This window comes from Scylla paramamosain, chromosome 22 (genome assembly GCF_035594125.1).
Source record: "Scylla paramamosain isolate STU-SP2022 chromosome 22, ASM3559412v1, whole genome shotgun sequence".
NCBI lineage: Eukaryota > Metazoa > Arthropoda > Malacostraca > Decapoda > Portunidae > Scylla > Scylla paramamosain.
Genome location: NC_087172.1, coordinates 19,609,930 through 19,627,429, shown reverse-complemented (window position 1 = coordinate 19,627,429; position 17,500 = coordinate 19,609,930). Strand labels below are relative to the sequence as shown.

The 17,500-nt window shown below is 38.7% G+C and overlaps 1 protein-coding gene across 1 annotated transcript in view; it reads right to left on the bottom strand.

The window, feature by feature from the left end:
* The window catches only part of LOC135111746 (somatostatin receptor type 2-like), a 99,048-nt gene that overhangs the window by 61,819 nt on the left and 19,729 nt on the right, over nt 1-17,500 (bottom strand). The gene's annotated exons all lie outside the window — the stretch shown is intronic.

Sequence of the window (17,500 nt, the reverse complement as noted above, 5' to 3'; positions counted from 1 at the left end):
TGTGTGTCTGTGTGTGTAAGGGGGGTACTTAGGGGAAGATAATGGTGGAGTGTGTGTGTGTGTGTGTGTGTGTGTGTGTGTGTGTGTGTGTGTGTGTGTGTGTGTGTTGGGGAGGACTACTTAGGGGAAGATAATGGTGGTAATGTGTGTGTGTGTGTGTGTGTGTGAGGGTTTACTTGGGGAAAGGTAGAGGAGTCCGTCTGTCTTTGTGTGTTTGGGAATTATAGATTAAAGAAAAGGTACGTCTTGTTATGAATAAAAAAAATCTGGAAGTGTAAGAATGTTAGATGAGGTAGGGAAGATTGTAAAAGTTAGATTTTTAAAGAAGAAAGTAATAAGACAGCACGTTTACTTAAGGGAAGATAAGGTGTGTCTCTGTGTGTTGAGAATTAGCTTAACCCTTTCACTGCGACACGGCACCAGAAGCAATGAGTGAAGTCTTTATAAGCATCTACAAGAAGGTTAGCGATGAAAAAGAATACATTTCGCAATTTCTTCCCATTTCAAAGATTGGATGTGGCTGCAGAACAAGTAAAAATGTCTCAGAGAGATTGGCAATTAAGGAAAGGTGTACCAAGGGGCTGTCAAAGGCTTAAAGAGATATACATCTAAGAGCAAAAGTGTGATGGTGTTGGATGAAATTAGGAGGATGACGAAAGTTAGATTTATTAAGGTAAGAGTGATTAAAGGCTAGATCTCTTGTGTTTGGAATTCTGTAAGTTAAAAGCACGTTTACTGAGGGAAAGGTTAAGAGAGATTGAGGTGAGCTGTGAGGAGATAACGAGAGACACAGGCTGGAGGCTGTAAGTGTATAAAGTTGAAAGTTGTAAAGGCAAAACTTCCTGTGTCTTTGGGATTAAGTTTGAAGCAAGGACGTCGAGTTGTGAAAAGATTGAAGAGAGTTTAAAATAGTTGGGTACTAAAAGAAATAAGAAAAAGTTGAAGACACATAAAGATCACGATGAAAACTCCCGTTATTTCAAAGGTAATACGTTTATTTATGAAAAAAAAAAATGAAGAGAGATTATCAGGTGTGAAAAATATAAAGAAAAAAGCGGATGGAAGGGTATACGTATAAAAATATAAATGTTAGATAGATAATAGTGATTTTGTGTTCATAATTAAGTTAAAGGTTATAAAAGCACTCAAGTCCAATAGTTGAGAGTTATACGCTTAATAGTGGGAAAAAATGAGTGGTAGTTATATACAGAGATGGAGAGAGAGAGAGAGAGAGAGAGAGAGAGAGAGAGAGAGAGAGAGAGAGAGAGAGAGAGAGAGAGAGAGAGAGAGAGAGAGAGAGAGAGAGAGACAGACAGACAGACAGACAGACAGACAGACAGACAGACAGACAGACAGACAGACAGACAGACAAAACAGACAAACGGACAGACAGCCAGACAGAAAAGAGGAGAGAGAGGTAGAAATTAATGTTTAGCTATGAAATCAAATGTTGTCATAATAAACAAGGAGATTATGCGAATAAATTTTCAGCGGATGCAAACAGTGAAGGAAAATGTTGTAGTGATAAAGGAAGAGGATTAATAAAAGGTATTCTAAAAGCGTGAGGTCGTCGAAGGAAAAGTTTGTGACGATAAAGAGAAAAGAAGATTACTGAGATAGATTATTAAAAAAAAAATGCATGTAGATTAATTAGACACGGGCTCTGCTGAAAATAAAAATAAAAAGCCTGCCTACTAAATTATAAGGAAAACAAATGGTTGAAATAAGAAAAATATATAATAAGAGAAATAGAAAAAGTGCAAATTATAAAGCTAGAGCGAGGTATCAAAAAAAAAAGCGAACCAAAAAAAGGAAGAAAAAGAAAATAAAAAACAACCAAATCATAAGGAAAACGACAAAAAAATTAACAAATAGAAATACAAATTATGAAAACAAGAGCTGAATTTCAAACAAGCGAACCAAAATAAAGACAAAAGGAAGTAAAATAAAAAAAAAAAGGCAACTAAATAATAAAGAAAACAAATTATAAAAAAAATTAATGAAAAATCTTAAAAAAAAGTGCAAATTATGAAAACAAGAGGGAGATTTCCAAAAAAAAGAGGAAGGGCAAGCAAAAATAAAGAGAGAGAGAGAAAAAAAAACGCAATGTGAATAAATAAACACGTGGTCCATAAAATAGATAAAGCAAAAGTGGGACATGAAGCCAAAAAAACACAAATAAATAAACAAATAAATGCATTCATAAATAAACAAACAAAAAAATGCCAGAACACTGTAAAATCGGAGGCAAGACACATAAAACAACAACAACAACAACAACAACAACAATAACAACAACAACATGAGGAAGACACAAATAGCTCTTATTTTGTTTACACGCAACTATAGTAAGCACATGAAAATAAACACACACACACACACACACACACACACACACACACACACACACACACACACACACACACACACACACACACACACACACACACACACATACACACGAGAGAGAGAGAGAGAGAGAGAGAGAGAGAGAGAGAGAGAGAGAGAGAGAGAGAGAGAGAGAGAGAGAGAGAGAGAGAGAGAGAGAGAGAGAGAGAGAGAATCAAGCGAACAAATGAAAGAAAGAAAAAGAAACAAGAAGCATTGCAAACTGAAAACGAGAAGGAACTAAAGAAAAAGAAAAAGAAAACAAATAAACAAATAGAAAAGAACACCAAAAATGGGAAAAAAAGAGAGAGAGAGAGAATAAAACAAATGGGAAACAACTAAATACTGTTCTGGAATGGGAAAGAACGAATGGAAAAAAAAGAGAAGAAAAAATGAGAGGGGAAAAGCTCCAAATATCGCTCAGACATAGCAAAAAAAGAGGAAAAAGTAGGCACGGAAAAAAGATGTGAAAAAAATGTTGAATTCCACTCCGACATGGGAAAAAAATTAAAGCTTTAGGGAAAAAAGAAAGTTGAAAAAGAAATAGTAGAGTCAATTTCTATCTTGAACTCTTAAAAAGTTTATTACACGAGAGAGAGCCAGAGAGAGAGAGAGAGAGAGAGAGAGAGAGAGAGAGAGAGAGAGAGAGAGAGAGAGAGAGAGAGAGAGAGAGAGAGTGTTTACATGACCACCTCGTATTTATTCAAGGGAAGCAAATAAAAAGAAAAAAAAAGAAAAGTCATTAAAGATTAAATGAAAAACGAATTCATGGCTTAGAAAAATATTAACGAAATGTGAATCTTTTAAAAACCCACGCGAAAAAAGAAAAAAGTTTGTGTTTTCCAAAATTCTTCGTTTTCAAATTCTTCTGGTTTTCTGGCGACCTGTATTTGATTATTCAAGACTGTGGTCTCTCTCTCTCTCTCTCTCTCTCTCTCTCTCTCTCTCTCTCTCTCTCTCTCTCTCTCTCTCTCTCTCTCTCTCTCTCTCTCTCCCTCTTGGTCTTCGATTCTTTTAGATTTTCATCACGTGTCAATTTTTTTCTCTTTCTTTTCCTCCATTCTATCATGTGATTTCGTCCTCCTCCTCCTCCTCTTCCTCCTCCTCCTCCTCCTCTTCCTCCTCCTGCTCCTCCTCATTTTCTCTTCTCATTTTCTCCTTTGTTTCTTCTTTCCCGAATGCATTTTTCTTTAATGATGCGCATTCCTTCTTTCTCTATTTCCCCTTCCTCTTTCGTTTCCCCTTCATCCTCCACTTCCTTTTCTTCTTCTCTCTCTCTCGCGTTTCGTCGCCTTCTTCTTCCTCTTTCCTTTCCTCGCTCTTTTTTCTTTCTTCTTTTGTTTCTTTCTTTCATCGCTGTCATTTCTTTCTTTGTCTTTTTCTCTTGTTTATTGCATTTCTTTTTCTCTTGTCTCCTCTTCCTATCCTTCATCATTCTTCTGTTCTTTTTTCCTATCATCATTACATTTTTTTTTTGCGTCTCCTTCTCATTATAACCTTCTTCTTCTTCATCTTTTTCTTCCTCTCCTTCATCCTCTTATTTTTCCTGTTTCATCTCCTCTTGTTCATCTTTACCTCCTCCTCTTACTCTTTATATCGTTTTTTCGTTTCCTTTGTCTATCTTTCCTCTTCATCACCTTCTTTCCCTTCCTCTTTCGTTTCCTAATCTTTTTCCTCTCAGTGTGGTTTCTCTTCAACCTTTCTCTTCTTCTCCTATTCATCCTCAAGTCCTCTCTTCCTCTTTCGTCTCCTAATTTTTACTTTGTGATTGTGTTCATGTTCATTCTCCTTCTTTTATTCATGCTTTACCTTCTTACTTCTTCATATCAAAGCCATTTCTCCTCCTCTTCCTCTTCGTCTGTCCTGTTTGTCTTCATCTTTCTTCCTTTGTATTCCTCTGTTTTCCTCCTCCTCCTTGCCTCATAATCTTCTTCCTTCTAAAGCTGTTTATTTTCATCCTTTCTTCCTCATTCTCTTTTTCCTTCTTTAGTCTTACTGATCCGTTTAAAGTTATTTTTCCTCCTTTCACCTCCTCCTCCTCCTCCTCTTCCTCTTCCTCTTCATTGTTTGTTGATGTTTGTCTTCCTTAGTATTCCTCTTTCTTGTCCTCCACTTTCTCTTACAGGTTAATATCCTAATGTTTATTTTCATTCTCTCCTCTCCTCCTTTTTCCTCTTTCTCGTTCTTTCGTCTTACTGATAATTTCAATGTTGATCTTGCTCCTCCTCTTCCGCCTTCCTGTCCTCCTATTACTGCTACTCCTCCTCCTCCTCCTCTTCTTTCTCTTCGTCGTCTGTTGCTATTTGTCTTCCTCTTCTCTTCCTATTTGTCCTCCTTCTTATTCATTCTTCTCTTCTATTTGTCTTCCTCTTCTTGTCTTCTTCATCTTTTCCTCCTCCTATTTCTCCTCTTTCCTTCCTTGTGATCCTCTCAATGTTATTCCTCCTCCTCCTCCTCCTCCTCCTCCTCCTCATTAGGAAGTTTCTGGCTTCTTGTACAAGTTCCTACTGACGGCTCAGAACAGTGCTACAAACGGCCACTTTATCCCGCCTCTTTGACTCCCTCATTGGCTGGGACTCGCTGGGCTTACTCCTGGGCCTCCTCCTCCTCCTCCTCCTCCTCTTCCTCCTCCTCCTCCTTGTCCTCTTATTCGTTATCCTCTTCCCTTTCCTCCTTTTGTTTTTGTTGTTGTTGTTATTGTGCATCATTCTTATTATTCATCTGCATATCTGTTTATCTATTTTTATTTGTTTATTTGTTTTATTTATGTATTTCTTTCTTTATTTATCTGTCTACTCGTATCCCTCGTTGTTGTTTGTTTTTCTTTTGGTTATATTTTTCTTTCTACTTTTTTTTCTTTTTTCTTCTTGATCTTGATATTTTTATTCTTGGTGTTTTTGATGTTCTTCATTCTTCTTTTTTATTCTCTCTTCTTTCCTTCCTCTTGTTTCTTTTATTTTTATTCTTGCTATTTTTTTTGTTGGTGTTGCTGTTGTTCGTCATTCCTTTCTTATTCTATTTTTTTCTTTTTTTCTTTCTCTTTCTTTTTTCTCTTTCTCTTTCTTATTTTTTTTCTTTTCTTCCTTCTTCTTCTTTTTCTTTTTCTTCGTATCTTTATAATTATTACGACTACAAGCGACAATATTCTTGAAGTAGTAGCAGTAGTAGTAGTAGTGGTAGTAGTAGTAGTAGTAGTAGTAGTAGTAGTAGTAGTGATAGTGTTAATAGAAGTAGTGGTGGTAGAAGTAGTTGTAGTAGTAGTAGTAGTAGTAGTAGTAGTAGTAGTAGTAGTAGTAGTAGTAGTAGTAGTAGTAGCAGTAGTAGTAGTAGTAGTAGTAATAGCAGTAGCAGCAGTAGTAGTAACAGTAGCTGTGATGGTGGCGGTGATGGTAGCTATAGAAACAACACAAACAAGCTTTTCCATTCCCTTTAACTACATGAAATCGAACTTACACACACACACACACACACACACACACACACACACACACACACACACACACACACACACCGTCCTTACGCGGTGCAATGACAAGGCTCTCCCTCCAGCGCAGGTCCCCGGGGCGTCAGGAAGGCAAGATGAACTAAATCAAAGTTATAATGAAGCATTTAAAAACATCGTCCCCGCCTGACTCACGCCATCAAAGTGAAGATAATCCCTTGCCTTCCCTCGCTTTGAACGCAACCACCACCACCACCACCACCACCATCACCACCATCGCCACCACCACCACCACCACCTCTCTCTCTTCCATTTTGTCAATCACTTCACTCCAATCTTCCACACTTACACTGATCCATCCACTCGTTCTCCCTTTCCTCTCTACCCTCCACGTGTGTGTGTGTGTGTGTGTGTGTGTGTGTGTGTGTGTGTGTGTGTGTGTGTGTGTGTGTTTTAGTTTCCACTACAGATCCACATGTTTTTTTTTTTTCCACTTCCACCATGGTCTTCACTATTTATTTCCTCTTCTATTTAGTTTCCCCTTTTCTTTTCTTTCTCTCTCTCTCTCTCTCTCTCTCTCTCTCTCTCTCTCTCTCTCTCTCTCTCTCTCTCTCTCTCTCTCTCTCTCTCTCTCTCTCTCTCTCTCTCTCTATATATATATATATATATATATATATATATATATATATATCTCTCTCTCTCTCTCTCTCCATAACTTCCACTTCTCTTCTATCCCATCTTCCACATTCCTCTCTTCCACCATTATCTCCACTTCTCTTCGTCTCTCTTCTCTTCTATCCCATTACAGCCTCCACTTTCTTCTCTTCCACTTCATCGACGAATACCTCTACCTTCACTTCTAATCACTTTTCTCTTCCACCGCTCCATCCACAAGTCACACCTCCCTTAATACACAAAACCTATCCACACTGATGCCTCTCAACCAACACCACCATTTCTTACCTTCTCCCCATCTCTTCCCTTCCACAATCCAACACCCCCAAAATCCCTCTCACCCCAACAATCTCCCCCCTGCCCCCACTCTTTCCTCCCTCTACGCGCCTCGTCTCCCCACCAACCCCTGCTAATGACTGCCAATATCGACACTGATGCATGGTGGAAAATGTGGAGAATGCACCACTTTTCCGCCCCATGCGCCACTTCCCCCGCGCCGCCTGTCGTAATAATGTCATAGCGAGTGAAATACGCGACACCTTCGGGACTGTGTGTTTTGCGTTAGTGCGGTGCGGGTGAAGGACGATAGAGGACACCACCGCACCACCACAACACCACCTCATGTACAATGCACCACCACTTGTGGACATCCAGTGTGTGTTTCTCTTAATGTTTGTCTATGAATGTAATGGCAGTCATGATGAGAGGAGCCGGAGGATAATGAGGAGGAGGAGGAGGAGGTAGTGGAGGTGGAAATGAGAGGAAGATGAGAAAAAATGCAATGCGTGTACAGACAGATAAGAAAGTACACACACACACACACACACACACACACACACACACACACACACACACACACACACACACACACACACACACACACACACACACACACACACACACACACACACACACACATACACACAATGGAAACAAAAATCCTCACTATCTAATGATGATGCTAATAATGATGATAATAATAATAATAATAATGATAATAATAATAATAATAGTAATAATAATAATAATAATAATAATAATGATAATAATAATAATAATAATAATAATAATAATAATAATAATAATAATGATAATAATAATAATAATAATAATAATAATAATAATAATAATAATAATAATAATAGCAATAACAAAAAAATGAATGAATGATAAATAAAGATAATAAAAGAGTGAAACATTAATAACAAAAGAAGTAAAGAAAATTAACAAATTGAAAAATATATATATCGTGAGCCAAAGAATACGTAAAATTTGATTAAAAGTTAGAGAGAGAGAGAGAGAGAGAGAGAGAGAGAGAGAGAGAGAGAGAGAGAGAGAGAGAGAGAGAGAGGAAGTCGACCAGTCAATCAGTCATCTAGCCACCCAGTCAGTCACTCACTCTCCCTCCCTCACTCACTCACTCCCTCACTCACTCACTCCCTCGCTCACTTCAACATGCAACAGTCTCCAGCACTAATGCCGAGGGAGCAAAGAGCCGGGAGGTGAAAGGAGCTAAAAGAGTTAAACGGAGCACTGCAAAAGAGATGAGAAGGGGAGAGAATACGAGATAAGTGAACGAGAGACAGAGAGGCAGACAGAAAGAGAAGAGAAGAGCGGTAGATTGCATACGGAAGGGAGGAGAAGAGAATATGAAAAGTGAGGAGTGTAAGAACATTAAGAGGGAGAGAAGTGGTGCGTGCAGGAAAGAAAACGAGGTGCTGGAGGGTCGCTGGAAATAGACAAGATCACAGGAATTACTACAGAGGCAAGGAAGGTGTGAAGGAAGAGGTGAGTGGCGGTGGTGGTGGTGGCGGTGGTGGTGGTGGCGGTGATGGTGATATTGGTGCTGTTTCATTGTGTATTTTCTGATGGGAGGATAGAGATGACTGATGACTGGCGTGTGTGTGTGTGTGTGTGTGTGTGTGTGTGTGTGTGTGTGTGTGTGTGTGTGTGTGTGTGTGTGTGTGTGTGTGTGTGTGTGTTTTAATTGCAGGTTATGATTTAAGAGGGTCAAAGTCTCTCTCTCTCTCTCTCTCTCTCTCTCTCTCTCTCTCTCTCTCTCTCTCTCTCTCTCTCTCTCTCTGATCCGCCATTTCCTTTCATATTCCTACATTTACTATTATTAATCATTTTCCTCTTTCCTCTCCATCATCATTAATCTTTCCCCTGCACTCTTCTTCTTCTTTGTCACCACACGCCTTCTCTTTAATTATCCTTTCATCATCGAACTCAGATTCAATGTTCCTTTCTAATTCCTTGGTTTACTGAGAGGGTTTTCCTGATATGAGTTCCCCAAGGTACAAAACAATAATAGATTTCCAGCTCTATTCTATCATCCTTTCATTGTCTAATTCAAAATGCAATGTTCCTTCTAAGTCTATACAGCTCTCCACGTTCCTTGGTCCATTAAAAGAGTGTTCCTGATATGAATTCGTACGGTACAAAAAACCGGTCAAGTTTCATTTTTGTTTTATTATGCCTTTATTATTTAACTCAGAATTCAGCTATCTGTCCAACTCTGTACTGATTTCCACGGTTCTTGTTTCATTAAGTTTAGTTTTTACATGACTTTCCATATTACAAAAATAGTCAACCTGCAGTACTGTTCTGTTATCCTTTCACTATGTAACTCAAAATCCAGTAATCAAACTCTTTACTGCTTTTTCACGTTCCCAGGTTTATCAAAAAATTTACGTGATGCGAATTCCCACGGTACAAAGCAACAATTAACATGAAGCTTTATTCTATCATCTTTCCATTAACTAACTCAAAACTCAATGTTTTTTTCCCCACTCTGCAGCTCCTCGCATTCCCTGGTTTATTAGGAGGGCTTCCCTGATATGAATCTCCATGGTACAAAACACTAATGAACTTTCAATATCACGAAGAACCTGATGATCTTCACTTCGCCGGAACTTAATAATGGCAACTCCCACCAGCAACACAACACACATTCCCCCACACCACTTTCACCTCTTCTTTATTAGCGCTCACCCAACACCACCCGCCCCTCATCCTGCTCATTCCTCTCCTCCTACAAAACATAATTAAAAACGCTCTCACACCAGCTCGTACCTGAGTCGTCTTTATGAAGCTAGGTGTTCTGTGTCTTCTATTCGATTTTCTTCCTCTCGTACACTCATTTTGTACTACAGGACCATTGGCTTTGTTTCAGGATCTTTATCTCTTCAGTGTCTCGAGCTTGGTATTGTTTACTGGTGTTTTGAGTTGTCTAGACCTTTTTTCCCCTCTCGTACACTCGCTCTGTACTCCAGGACATTTTCTTTTCAATTTCAGGGGCTTTTATCTCTCCTGTGTCTCCAGTCTGGTATAGTTCATTGATGTTCTGAGTCATCTACGTCAACATTTTTCCCTCTGGAACGCTCATTCTGTCGTCTCGGTCAATACTTTTCCCTCCCTCGCACACTTTCTCTACCTTTGCTTTTCACTTCCCGGGGCGTCACCTCCACTGTGTCCAGTTTAGTTTACTGGTGTTCTGAGTTGTCTACGTCAATACTTTTTCCCTCTCGTACATTCACTCTCTACAGGACCTTTGCCTTTCAGCTCCAGAGACTTTATCTGTATTGTGTTCTTCTATGTCAATCTTCCCCTTTCAGTTACCCTTTCTGTGTTCCCATCTTGGTGTAGTTTAGTGGTGTTGTGTCGTCTACATCAATATCTTCCTCCTGCAGGTTGGTTTTATATTACAGGATTCCCTAATAAGCGTTCAAGCAGGTAATGTGCAGTTAACTGAGTTTATGATCGTCTTTACCTGACTGTCTTGATTCCATGAAAGTTCGCTATAGCTGCTGTTTTTCTTATTGTTTCGCCGTTCCTTGCATGGTTAATTCTCTTCTCAATTTTCCAGCATTTTTCTAAACACGTGTGGATTGTTAAACTTATCAGTTTCTTTACATCTATCCAAAAGTTTTAAATCTCTTTTCAAATTTCCCATTACGTTCCTTCTTTTGCCCTTTAACCGCTATTTCCATGGTTATTTATTGTCTCTCTCTCTCCCTCCAGACTCGTTTAGCTATCTTGTATCTCTCAAAGTTCATATTATTGGTCTTTAAATCCTCTCAGCGTTGTTTTCCTTGATCTTTTATTATAGTTCCCATGTTCACTGCTTCTCTCAACGCGCTGACTGCTTGTCTCCCTCCAGAGTTCTCTATCTCATGTCTCTCAAAGTTCATAATCTCAAGTTTCTTAAATCTCCCTCAGTGTTGCCTCCTTTGATCTTTTAGCGTTGTTTTCATGCTCACGCTCCCCTCACCTCACTGCCTGCATGTCTCCCTCCCACCTTCTTTATCTCTCTTATGTTCTCCCCCCAGACTTTTTCATCTATGTTGTATATCAAAAACTTTATAATCTTGTCTCTTAGATACAACTTACTGACGCTTTCTTTGATCTTTTACATGAGTTTTCATGCTTACCGCTCGCTAACTCCATGCTAACTCTATGAACTCCTCTTCATCTCTTTTCTGTCTCACAAAGTTTATAATCTTGCTTCTTAAATCCAGCTAATTGTTACTCTCTTTGATCGTTTACCACCGTTATCATGCTCACCGCTCCTCACCTCACTAAGTACACGTCTCCCTCCAGCCGTTCCCTTTCCCCACTCACCGCCTCACTGCACAAGCTTCTCTACCAACACCGTACCCTGTTTCACGAGGGGAGCGTCACCACACCCCGGGAACTGCATAAACTAACTTGCTTATCTGGCGTTCCCTGGCTCTCCCTCCCGTGACGCGCCATCTAGCGGGCTGGGACGTTTATGGTATTTGTTTTACAGCCTCGGACTTTTCTCTCTCCTGTGTCTGTGTTGCGAAAATGGAAAATAATCTCTGTAACTCACTTTTTTTTTTCTATTTCTTTCATACCGCTTCATCCTCTCATGCCGCAACATTCAGCGGCTTGTAACTGTTGTGATATTTGTTTCGCAGCCTTTTTCTATCCTCCTTGAGTTGTAACTGTTGTGATATTTGTTTCGCAGCCCTTCCCTGTCCTCCTTGGGTTGGACTAACGTGATAACACAGAGCAACAAGGATTACCAATAGAGGCTGAGATGAGCCATCGGATTAATGCAAGATGTGGCGAACTAAGGCTTCTGAATTTGGGGGTAGAGGTCAAAAGAGAGAGACAAATGGCATGAGGCGAAGTTGTTCTCTCTCTCTCTCTCTCTCTCTCTCTCTCTCTCTCTCTCTCTCTCTCTCTCTCTCTCTCTCTCTCTCTCTCTCTCTCTCTCTCTCCTAACTCCATCTCCAACTTGTCTGAGTGTCTCATCACTTTTCACTTTATTTTGATCTTTTGTGCATTCCTTCTCGTATCGCAGGAATGTAAAAATAATATGAAAATATGCTGCAAGGACGAGAAGGAAGAGTGGGAATGAATGCAAGGGTGAAAACAGCAGGTGATATGAGAGTGAGAGAAGGTTTGAAGATTTCAAGGAGACATGAACTAAGGGAAGGTACACAGGCATTGGAAATAATCGCGAAAATATGAAAATAAGACAAAGTGCAGCAAAGACAAAGGTGAAAACAAATGGTAAATACGATTATGAGTGAAAGTTTGCAGATTTGAAAGAGACATGAATCAGTGAAAAGTATATGTAGACTGAAAATAGTCGCAGTAATGTAGAAAATAACACGAATTACAAAAAGGAGTCAATATAGAAGAGGCCAAAGATTAGAAAAGGTAAATACAACAAAGGATCATGGTGTTTATAGGATGACATGAATTACTGGGAGAGGTAAGTATTTGTGGAGGCAACAAATAACTAAAATGAGACATGAAAACATACATAGCAAGAAGCACCAATGAAAACACAGGTGAGAGCAAGTGAACAGGAGAGACACTAGAAACTGCAGGAGTTTCAAGGAGAGTAAATGGAGGAGACAAGAAAAATGTGTCAAAGAAACGTAAAATAACTTATAAAAATAGACTACAGCAACAAGAAACATCAGCAAACGCAAAGCAGAGTAAATGAAGGAGACAAGAAAAAAAAAAGTATCAACAAAATAACACGTGAAAAAAAAAAAAAAAACACACAGGAACAAGAAGCGACACAGCGATACAAGACACGAGAAGACGCAAAGATTTCACACTTTTCAGGGAACAAATTAATGAAAGACGTTTCGTACGAAGATGAAATAAAACTGCATCTCGAAAAACAATAAAAATGGACTGCAAGTAACGCCAGGTGAGAACAACAGGTAGGAATAACAGGTAAGAACAACAGGTAAGAGACGCAGGTATGGCTTGGAGCTTTTCAAGGACAAATGGAGGGAAAGTCTGTGAGGGAAACACGAGAGATGCTTTATGGGACAGCAATGGGGAGTGTCTGAGTGTCTGAGTGTGTGGCGAGGGTGTGATGCACGAGGCCTGGAGTGCTGGAGTGCTAGAGTGCTAGAGTGCAAGGCTGACAACAGTGTTCATTTTCTTTTCTTATCATTATTATCAGGATTATTATCAGTGTAATTACTAATAATAATATTTATTCATTATGCGGTCGCCATGCATCTTTTATTCCGGCACCTTTGTTTGTGAGTGGCGTGCCCCGCTGTGCTTGGGGTGTCTTGAGAGAGGAGGTTCGGCGCCCAGTAAGTTCCATGTCCTTCCCGTCTGCTGCCCGCGCCCTTTTGTACTGCTGGACATTGAACTGGATAGAACTGAGTGCTGTGGTCCTGTGCTGCCACAAAACTTTTCTCAACAACAAAAACTCACAACGACAAAACAAAATAAATTCTCTATAACAACAACAACAAAAAAATCTCTTCTCAACTGCAACAATAAAAAAATATCTTAAGAAAAACAGTAAAAATCTTCTATTCTCAAAAAAAAAAAAAAAAAAATCCCTTCTCCATTCGCCAGCACTCCTCAAAACACGCGTGAGGTTATTAGATTCATGAACCTGTTTACATATATCTATCTAAAGCAGTGGTTCTTAACCTTGTTGGAGGTACTGAGCCCGCAAGCTACATACGTGTATTGACAGAACCCTTCGTAGTTGGAAAAATAAAATATTGCACAAAATGAACCATGCACACACACCTCCTGAGACTTCCTGAGAATGCCTGAGACTGACTCACCCAACCCCTGGGGTTCGATTGAACCCACGTTAAGAACCACTGATCTAAAACTTAAATCTCTCCTCAAACTCCCCATTATGCTCCTCCCTTTGACCGCTGCTTCCATGAGTAGTCCTCGTCCACACTTCCTCTCTCCCTTCAGACATTCTTATACATTTTCTGTTAGATATTGGTATGTTTTGGCCTCCGGGACTCAGTTTAACAGCCTGCCTGCGTGGCTGAGCATTTTAGGACTATTATGCTTTACTTGTATACGAAGAGCGGAGGTGAGGTGTAGCAATAGGAATGTGTGAAGAATGTGTGCGGGAATGTGTAGAGCAGAGTGTGTGTATGTATCTCTCAAAGCTCATATTCTCGCTTCTTGAATCCCCTCAGAAGGAATAAACGTGGCTGAAAATTTAATGAAGGGAGAGTAAGAGTGGTTCTTGGCGTAAGGTTCTCTGGCGTGGCGAGTTTTGAGAGAGAGAGAGAGAGAGAGAGAGAGAGAGAGAGAGAGAGAGAGAGAGAGCGAGAGAGAGAGAGGAGAGAGAGAGAGAGAGAGAGAGAGAGAGAGAGTCCAGACAGGTACGAAAATACAGACGTAAATAACCAGGCAAAGAAGGTCGAGTGGTCTGGAAAAGTTGAGGGAATAGGAAAAGAAGAAAATAACAATCCAAAGAGCATACAAGTTTGAGGAAACAAGTTTGCGGCCGAGCGGGGGAAGGAAAGCCCGAGAAGAGACGAGGCAGAGAATAAACAGTATTTCAAGGAGCACTGGACTAGATAGCGAGGCCTTGCGCATGGAGAGTGGTTATTAAACTAAACAACATCAAATTTAAAAAAGACGAAAACCGGTTCATGAGTAGAGCAGTGGCTGGGGCAAGAGAGCGGTAAGTGCACAGTATTAGTTTCTGGTTGGGTATATTTAGGTACAATGTCTGATGTTAAGTTTAAAGTTGCCAGGAGATGAACTAGACAGGATGAGATCAGGTAAACAAAAAATAGTTCACAAACAAAACAGAGACAGGAATAAACGTAACAAAAGCGAAGTTTTAGGTTGAATAAATTTAGAAACGATGCTCGATAATGAATTTTAAGTGCTCAGAGATGCTTTGTGGATCTCAACTGGTCTTATGCATTGTAAAAGTATATAAATAAAAAAAGAGTGCTTCACAAACATGTCAAACAGCAATAGTGAGTGTACAGTTCCAGAAAGTTTGATAAGTTTACGAACAGTGTTTCATGGTAAGTTTGAAGTTCGCAGGAAGTGGAAGTCGACTTCTCTTTTGTAATTTATTTATCTGCTTTCTTATTTTTTAGTGTTCTTGAAGGTAAACTGTGGAAGAAAACTAGAGGGCGAAAGTGAAAAGATGTTACACAGTACGAGGGATTATAAAAGTGATGCAGTGCTGATGTGTGGGTCACTTGAGGAGTTCATGGTGCTTGCCGCTTGTCAGACTTACTCGTATAAAGAAAGAAAGTTGGTAGTGATGATGGTGAAAAAGTTAAACGAAAACTAAATGATAAAATTAAAAGAAAACGATAAAAAAAACTATAAAACTATAAAAAATATATATAAAAATGAAGAAATGGAAATGAAAATCAAAAAGAAAAGAAAAGAAAATACATACAGATAACAAACAATAATCAAATAGACAGAAAATGATGGAGAAGAAAACTATAATGTTAAAGAAGGAGAGAAAAGAAAATATAAACTATAATAAACACAAACTTAAAAATAGAATTTAAAAAACACAATCATACATGGAAACCAGTAACTCAATGAAAAGGAAATCACAGATAAACAGGAAAGTAAATATTACGAAAAAAATCAAGAAAAACGGAATAGAACAGAGAATAAAAATAAACTTAAGAAATAAAATAAAGAAACACACAGATACAAAAAAAAATAAAATAGATAAATAAACAAACAAACAATTATAGAATAGACTGAAAATTATAAGAACATAAGAAATAAGGGAAGCTGCAAGAAGCGACCAGGCTTACACGTGGCAGTCCCTGTATGAAACACACCTACCTATTTCCATCTGCTATCTCCATCCATAAACTTGTCTAATCTTCTCTTAAAGCTCTCTAGTGTCTTAGCACTAACTACATGATTACTGAGTCCTTTCCACTCATCTACTACTCTATTTGAGAACCAATTTTTTCCTATCTCCTTCCTAAACCTAAATTTTTCAAGCTTGAACCCGTTATTTCTTGTTCTACCCTGGTTGCTGATCCTAAGAATTTTGCTTACATCTCCCTTGTTATAACCCTTATACCACTTACAGACTTCTATCAGGTCCCCTCTTAACCTACGTCTCTCTAAAGAATGTAAATTTAACAGCTTCAACCTCGCCTCGTAAGGAATACTCCTCATCCCCTGTATCCTTTTAGTCATTCTCCTCTGTACTGATTCTAATAGACCTATATCTTTCCTGTAATGTGGGGACCAGAACTGCACCGCGTAGTCTAGATGAGGTCTGACCAGCGCCAAGTATAACTTTAATATTACTCCCGGCCTTCTACTTTTAACACTCCTAAAAATGAAGCCTAGTACCCTATTTGCCTTGTTTCTGGCTTCTATGTATTGTTTCCCTAGACGGAGTTCAGAACTAACTATAACTCCTAAATCTTTCTCGTACCCTGTACCTACCAGAGTTTGGTTGTCTAATGTGTACCTATTGTGTGGGTTTCCTCTACCTACGCTAAGCACTTTGCATTTATTGATATTAAATTGCATTTGCCATCTATCCGTCCATTCATTCATTCTATCTAAGTCTGCCTGCAAGGCGATGGCATCCGATTCTGACCTAATTAATCTACCTATCTTTGTGTCATCCGCAAATTTACTAACATCACTACTAATTCCACTATCCAAGTCATTGATATACATTAGAAATAACAATGACCCTAATACTGATCCCTGTGGCACCCCACTAATTACATGACCCCACTCGGATTTCGAGCCGTTTATTACCACTCTCTGTCGCCTGTCACTAAGCCATGACCCTATCCAGCCTAACACCTTCCCATCTATCCCGTGTGCCCTAACCTTTCTCAGGAGCCTTTGATGGGGTACCTTGTCAAATGCTTTACTAAAGTCCAGATATAAGATATCATAACTATCACCATTATCTACTGCCTCGTACACCTTACTGCAAAAACTTAACAAGTTTGTCAGGCAAAAAAAAAAAAAAAATAAATAAAAGAAATAAAACAATAAAAAAAAATACCAAGTTAAAAGTAGAGAAACAAATACTTGAAAGTAGATAAGAGTAATGAAAGAGATAAACAAGATAATGATGATAAAAGGAAAGAAAAAAAATAAATAAAACTGAAATAAGTGCAAAGTCAAAAGTAGATGCAGAAATACTTGAACGTAGATAACAGAAATGAAAGAGATAAACAAGCAGGGGAAGAGATGCATGGCTGTGTGTGGGAGGGAAGGGAGTGTGGGAAGGAGGGGGATGTTTGTATAAAAGTTAGTGTTTTAATAATAATGCTTGTTAGCTTGTGTGTATTTTATTATTGGCGTTTTATTGTGTGTGTGTGTGTGTGTGTGTGTGTGTGTGTGTGTGTGTGTGTGTGTGTGTGTGTGTGTGTAGTAGTAGTAGTAGTAGTAGTAGTAGTAGTAGTAGTAGTAGTAGTAGTAGCAATAATAATAATAATAATAATAATAATAATAATAATAATAATAATAATAATAATAATAATGATAATAATAATAATAAAACGAAAAAAGAAGAACAAGAACAAGAAGAACAAGAAGAAAAAAAGAAAGAAAGAAAGAAAGAAAGAAAGAAAGAAAGAAAGAAAGATGAAGAAAAAACAAACAGAATGATAAATATGAATAGAAGATATTGAAACTGACACACTGATATATTTATTTGAATCTTTTTATACACAATTAAAGACAGCTACT